The 7,531-nt window shown below is 34.7% G+C and overlaps 1 pseudogene; it reads right to left on the reverse strand.

The window, feature by feature from the left end:
• LOC107653527 (DNA annealing helicase and endonuclease ZRANB3-like) overlaps window positions 1–7,531 on the reverse strand; it is a 67,936-nt pseudogene that overhangs the window by 7,082 nt on the left and 53,323 nt on the right.

The following is a 7,531-nucleotide window of genomic DNA, read 5'->3' on the forward strand; positions in this document are numbered from 1 at the left end:
TAGATATATAGATATATATATATATATATATATATATCATTGCAGTCAGAGAATCTAAAAAAGTATCAACATGGCTGTTACTTTAAGTGGGAAATATGAATATGAGGAGACGCCTAAAGGTCGTCCCTCAAGGTCATGATGTGTTCAACCGAGCAGAGAGATGTTCGTTAAAGATCTGCCAATCACATGTACGGCTCTTATAGGCACTGCTCCAGTTCTCCTACACCAGCTGTACTGCTGTCCCACAACGTTTGTCCACGGGGAAGCGCTCGGCCCGTTACAAAAGATTACATTTCCAGCCCACGCCAGGCATCTTTTCTCGCTCTTCCTGTCTTCCTACTAAACTCCACCATTCATCACTGCTCAGCTGAAATGGCCTCAGGATAAGCTCTTATTAAAAACCAACCCGGATAATATTTCTCAATCAAAGTCAATTAGGGGCCCCCTGCTTATATCTGCTTCCATTTAATACAGTTGCAGAGAACTATAAGAATCCCAGCGTTACGCTGTACAAACGAGGACTGGGAGATTTCAACACTTTATTTGCCCTCAGATTAACACTGGAAACCCTGGCCATCCAACCGTGTGTTCAGGACTCAATGGAGACAATGTTTGAGGCAGTTCTCATATTAGAGCTACTGATGCAGATCTGGGTTGGTTCGGTATAAAAGAAATCCTGACGAATTTGAAGAATATAAGTGCTTCTGACAATACGTTATATAAGAAATACATTTTTGTGCCTTGCATACTTAAACATTTGGTTTTCTATGACTTTTGGTTGTGAATTCTGCTTATCATGATGTCAGTTAGTTAAATGATTGGCTAACATGGATGAGATTTAGTCAAAAGAATTACTTGTAATCGCATCAGTAAGAATGGGTAAAAAAAAAATAGACAAATCAACAGCAATATTTCACGTGTACCGTATTTTCTGGAATCTTAAATGCATGTTTATAGTGTTTACAATGCTTGTAAAGTTTTCATTTTATTTACTGGTATTTTACTTTATTTCTTCATGTAATAATTAAAAATTGTTGTTCTCTCAACAATTTCCAGAAATACCATATGCCATCATGATCCAGCAGATGTGTTATGAAAAAAAAAAAAATATATATATATATATATATATATATAAAATAACTGCTAATATTACACCTATAAATAAAATATAAATGTAATTTCTTAAATGCGTACATTTTTTAAATAAAATATTAAATAATTTACATGTATTTTTTTTTATTTTAAACATAAATTACATTTATATTTTATTTATATGTATAATTTACATATAATTCTATATAATTATAAAAAATTATAATTTTACATGTTGAATAATACATAAGTATATATTTTTTAAAAATAGAAAATATTAAATAATTCTACATTTATAAACAAAATATGCATTTAATTTGAAAAATTACTAAAATATTATTAAAAATAATAGAAAATATTAAATGCACAGTTCTACATTTACAAACAAAATATGCATTTAATTTGAAAAATTACTAAAATATTATTAAAAATAATAGAAAATATTAAATACACAATTCTACATTTATAACCAAAATATGCATTTAATTTGAAAAATTACATAAAAATATTATTAAAAAATAATAGAAAATGTTAAACACAAGTATATATTTATAAACAATGTTAAATATTAAACAATATGCATTTCATTAAAAAAAATTACGTAAAAATATTTAAAATAAAAATGATAAATAATTTAAAAAAAATTCAGAGGCAGTGAAATCATTGGCAGGCCAAGTATAAATCTCTTGGCGCAACTATGAAAGAAACAAATCTTGACTATTCTAATCCTTACCAATACTAATCTTTACTAAAAATCCTTACTAATGAAGCCAACTAGTTTATCTAGTTTCTTTTCTGCAGTGCTTTAAAGATGATTTTCGATCAACTGTTGGTTCAAACACTGAATTCAACCCCAAGCAGTTGTGCTTTTTCAGCAAATGAACTGAATTATAACACTTGATTCAATTCACTGAAACACATGATTCATTTGAACTGATTCAAAGAAATGAAGTGCCATTTTGATGGCAAGATACGCAATTAAAACTCCCAATGCTCACAAAACAAAGAGTCAAATGAGTCAAAATGCGTTAATCGCAACATTCACGATGTTTGGCTGCAAAATCATTGCAAATATAACGCAGCTGTTTGGGTTTCTAGCACTGTATACCTTGTCGTAGATGTAGATCCTGTCCGTGTTTTTGCTGGCACAGAACTTCAGACAGTCATACACGGGAACAGAGTCGTCCGACTCCTTTTGAGTGCGAACCTGATTAGCTATCAGAGAAAGAGAGGGAGAGAGAGAGGGAGGGAGACATGATGGGAAAGTCAGAATGACTAATAGGAGGAAAAAAAGAGAACAGGGCAATGAGAGGAGGAGAAGAGCGGGTGATCATTATGCTCCGTACCGGCGGCTGATAAAGGTCAGGTGGTGCACGCTCTAACGACGCTAACGAACACTAAAATTCAGTAGGTACGGAGTGACCTCAAATGATCCCGCTGTTCGGAGAAATCGGATTCGTCCGGATTTCGTCCCACAGAGCTGTTCTACATTCATTTGGGTCAGGCTCGCTGTAAAGACGCCCCATGAGGCTTAGTTACAAGAAGCCTACCACGGACTAAAATAGCCGATCTGTCGCCGGCTGGCCAATCACACCATGTTATTAAAGAGCCATTATGCTTACTGTATGCTGCTGGGAAGCTGGGATTCTGTGTGTGTCGTAAAGGTGGGCGTTAAGACAAACCCAGCAGTGTCTGAATATTGCACTCTTTATAAGAGGTGAACGCTCGTCGATTGTCTAGCTTTGAAATGGCCTGTTATTATCCAGATTTCACGCAGACGTGCTCTTAGCTGCAGTGACGCAACTGTGAAATTGTTCTTAGAAGGTAATTTTGTCATCGAGGGCTGATATTTCCTCTTAAAGAACGCAATGGGAGATATTTCACAAAATGCCCAAGCTGCTCTTTGCTGCTTTTCAGATTTGATGACGGCGAAATTTCATGTCTTGTAACTCTTAAAGGTGGGGTAAGCGATTTTTCAAAAACGCTTTAGAAAACTGATTCGGGGCAACTAGCAAAACAAACTTGTAGCCAATCAGCAGAGAACTCAAGGAGCAGAAGGCCTGCGATCGGACGCCGAGGTTGCTTTGTTTCTTCTCGATAGGTGAGTAACACCGTGTCTGCGCCGCAACAGCTAAAGTCTGTCTAGTACACTGTACGCGACAAAGCGACCGTTGAAAATCATTTGAAATTTGAGTCAATACGTCATGAATAGAACGCAGCAGCAGTTTTCTGTGCCGCGCCGCATCCAGTGTAGACCATAGATATGTATATATATCTATGGTGTAGACAGCATCACAGATTATAATGAGTTATAATGAGCGTCACTCGCGTCCGGTGTAGACACGGTGTAACATTGGCTTTGCTTTGTTTCACAGAACTAATCGTTGCCTGGGCTGCGTACGTATGTGTGGGGCGGAGCTATCAAAATAGGGGCGAGACCCTTTTGGGGTAGGGGCGTGTTTGTTTTGGTGATTTCAAATGTTAGCATTGGCTACCAGAAATCGCTTACCCCACCTTTAACTTTATAAAAAGAAAACTTTGACAAAAAGAAAGTCATTCAGGTTTGAAGGTCTGTCTTGGAGTTTTTGTATTATTAAAATTACTTGTATAATTTCCAGCTTTTATTGCAATTTTTATTATGATTATTTTTTAAATAAAATGTAATATATTTTTTAATCATATAAAATATTACATAATAACTTAAATTACACAAATTATATATAAAATAAAATTTTACTTTTTATTAAAAAAGTAATCATTTAAAAAAATGATAAGAATAATAAATATACAAATACAATTATTAATACATTTTAAATATATTTTTTAAATAATAAAATGAATTAAACGAAACAATTGTCTGGAGTTTCTGTATAATTGGTGCTGAAATCTCATGTCTCAAACTGCTTTCGTAGTATGGAAAAAAAATGAGCTTGAACATTCGTCAAAACTTAGACGAAAATTCGAAGTTTTAAGGTGAAACTAACTGGAATATCAAATATCAGTTAAAAAAAAGTTATTTATAAGCTTTTACAGTACATAAAAAAGAGAACTGCTTGACCTTTTTTTTTTTACTGATATTGCTGGCATATATATAATTTTATTTATATATTTTTTAAATAATGTATTCCAACGTCTTTATTTCTTAAATTAAATTATTATTCAATGCAATATTCTTGTAAAATGGGCTGTTCACTTTCAGAAGTTAGTGATGAGTGCTTTAGTTTAGTATCGGTTCTTCATACTGGTTATTTGACACGTTACAACAATCAGTATCGCTCATGAACAATATCGACTGATCTAAAGTAAATGATAGGAGAACTTCCGTTTTAGGGTGAATTGTTACTTTAACATGAAAATTCCTGAAAGTGGCGGCAGTGTGTTTGGAACAGACCTGGATCACAGCTGGAGAGTGTTTGTGGGGTGAATTCAGCCTTTCGTTGCGTTTCTTGAGATGCATTCAAATGCTTTTCTGCCACATCCTGATTGGCCCGTTGGCTTGGACATGCAGGTGGGGTTTGTGGGGTGCTGGGGCGGGTCGGTTCGCTTTCATGGTCTGAATCAGAGACGCAGATGGAAGTGAGCGATGAGGAGGATGAGGGGTGCTCCGGTAATGATGAAGGTGTGCTGGGAGCTAATGCACAGAGAAAGAAATACAGGGTCAACCTCAGTCCACTGTTGTAAATGATACGTCAGTTCTGTTTCAACTCATTACATTTTACAGCACAAAACTAGTCTGGTTAAACGGATATTTCACCCAAAAACTAAAATTATGACTTAATTTCTTCCATGGGACACAAAAGAAGAGGGTAACATTTTGTAAATTATATGTACAAATGTTATAATATTAAATACTTAACTTAAATAATCAAATACACAAATGTATTATATATAAATACAAATAGCACCATGTACTGAGGTTTTAATTAATTACTGTAATTTAATTTTATTATTTTGAATTAAAAATATATACTGTTAATCAAATAGTCAGTGCATTAAGTTTTTACTTTTTAATAAAAATATACTATTATATAATAAAATATCCAATTTTTATTATATAAAATTACAATGAATAGCACCATGTATTGAGTTAAATGAATTACTGTAATTTCATTATTTTTAATTAAAAATGGTATTAATCAAATATGAAATGTACTGAGTCTTACATTTTTTTTATTAATTATTATAATTTAATTGTAATTTAAATTAAATTGTGTTTTTAATAAAAATATACAATTATATAATCAAATATCCAATTTTATTATATATAAATACATTAATGGCACCATCTATTGAGTTTTTTTTTATTAATTACGATTAATTAATTTAATTTAGTTATTTTAATTAAAAATATATACTATTAATCAAATATCCAATTTTATTATATATAAATACAATAAATGGCTTTATGTATTGTTTCAAAGGAATTATTCATATTTAATTGTAATATTAATATTTTTTATTAAAATATATACTGTTTGGTAATTTATACATTCACACACCCATATAGTTACACCAATGTACATTCAACAGGAAACATTTTTCACAAGTAACTTTTTGTATCTTATTATTGTTTTTATGTGTTACTTGCATAAATTACTTTTATTTGTATATATTTTTTAATATACTCAACTTTTTCAAATGCTTTCCTTTAATTAAACACTATTAATCTTATATAAAGCAGGCTGGTCACCTTCAGGTGTTAGTGATGAAAGCTCATTGTAATTGCATGGAAAAGAGTGACCAGGACATTATTCGAAATTAGTTTTTGTGAGCGAACGACATGGGAGTGAGTAAATGATTACATTTTCCTTTCATGTCTTGAACCCTGTCTTTAATGCGGGCCTTTGGCTGGGAGCTCACACCCACAGAGGGTCTGATGGGAAGGACATGAGCACGCGCGGCCGTTAACATCGAGCACAGCGTTTGACTGATTTCCTTCCCTCAGATATCTCTCTGGCATATGGCGCCATGGGACACGGCGGGGGGAAATAAAATACGATCTACATTTAAAGCCTCCCTTGTGCCCTTCCATCTCAGAAAAGCATCTTTATGTTGTCGAGGCGCTGAAATGCATTATCTGTCTCGTAGCTGTTGTCTCACTGTCTCCCCGAGGGGACGATCGTCAAACACGTGACAGGACGCTTCGTCGGTAATGACAACGTTTTGATGTCGGCGGTTTATTTGGATCTGCGAGGCTGTGGAGGAGTTTGATAATTGCGATAGTCTTCCTTCGAGGGCTGCTAATGAATTTCCACACCTCAGATTCGCTCGTTCGCTTTCCCTTTTCGGATTCTATCGCTCTTCTTTTTCACACCATCCCCTCCGAGCTTTGCATTACCCTTTCTTTCTCGCCCTCTCCTTCTCACTCTCGCTCTCGCTGAAAGGTCTCGTATGGATCTTCTAAAATGTCAGCTGAATTTGTGAGAAGCCGAATAAAAGCTCCACTGCTGTGTTGTCTCTTAACGAGCCGCCTTGCCAAAAGAAAGCCAGACACTAGCAGAAAACAACCCGCTGCGTATCTGAACCCTTATCACTGTCTGGAGTGGCTCTACGGTTCCACCTTTGTGGCCGCCAATCTGTAACGGTCCAGGACGGACGGCTAAAAAGCCCTGTATTCGTAAACTCGCTGCTTTCGTTCAGGAGAAATGAATACTGAAAGGTTCAAACTGGGAATAATATGCAGATCATGCACTGGTTTCAAAACATGAAATTGGATGATATAAGCTGTGTAAACACAGCGACGCCACCTTTATGATCACAGATCTGTAAAAGGTAAGGGCAAGTGTGCTGCGTTCTTAAAGTCACCGTGAAATCTAAATGGAAAATTCTTATTTTTTAATGGAATACTGTAGTGTTTATTATAAATAATTTATCCGTGCACTTCTTTTTTTTTTTTTTTTTATTCATGTGCCCTTGTAATCTTTAATCAAAAACGTTAACCTCACCTCCCCCTCAAAACGACTCATCTTCTCTTCCGGTCACGAGCTATGGCGCAAGGGCGGAGCTAGTGACGTGAGGGGTAAACGCTGGGATAAACTACAGGGGAAAAGCTGAAGCTGATGCTTCACTTTATAGCACTGACACCAGTCATGAGGGAGTACGTTACCCCTAAACATTGAAAAGATATTAGGATATTACCACAACATTATTCTTAGGACATCGCAAACTAATTTTTTTTCATGAATATGACTTAAAGTCCCCATAAAATCTAAATTAAATTTTTTTTGGGTGTTAGTATCAATATATTAGTCTTAAGGTTATCTATAAGGCAGTGTGCTCCAAAACAGTGACAAAAAATTTGCATTTATAAGATATAAGCATTCAAAGCTTGCAATTCATCACTTCCGCCAAAACGGCTCAACGATTTTTTTCACATCGTACTTCAGCTTCTCATCAAACTTTCTGTCCAATCAAATGCTCTCTAGAATCCCTAGAATCC

This window comes from Sinocyclocheilus anshuiensis, unplaced genomic scaffold (genome assembly GCF_001515605.1).
Source record: "Sinocyclocheilus anshuiensis isolate Anshui unplaced genomic scaffold, SAMN03320099.WGS_v1.1 scaffold1079, whole genome shotgun sequence".
Taxonomy (NCBI): domain Eukaryota; kingdom Metazoa; phylum Chordata; class Actinopteri; order Cypriniformes; family Cyprinidae; genus Sinocyclocheilus; species Sinocyclocheilus anshuiensis.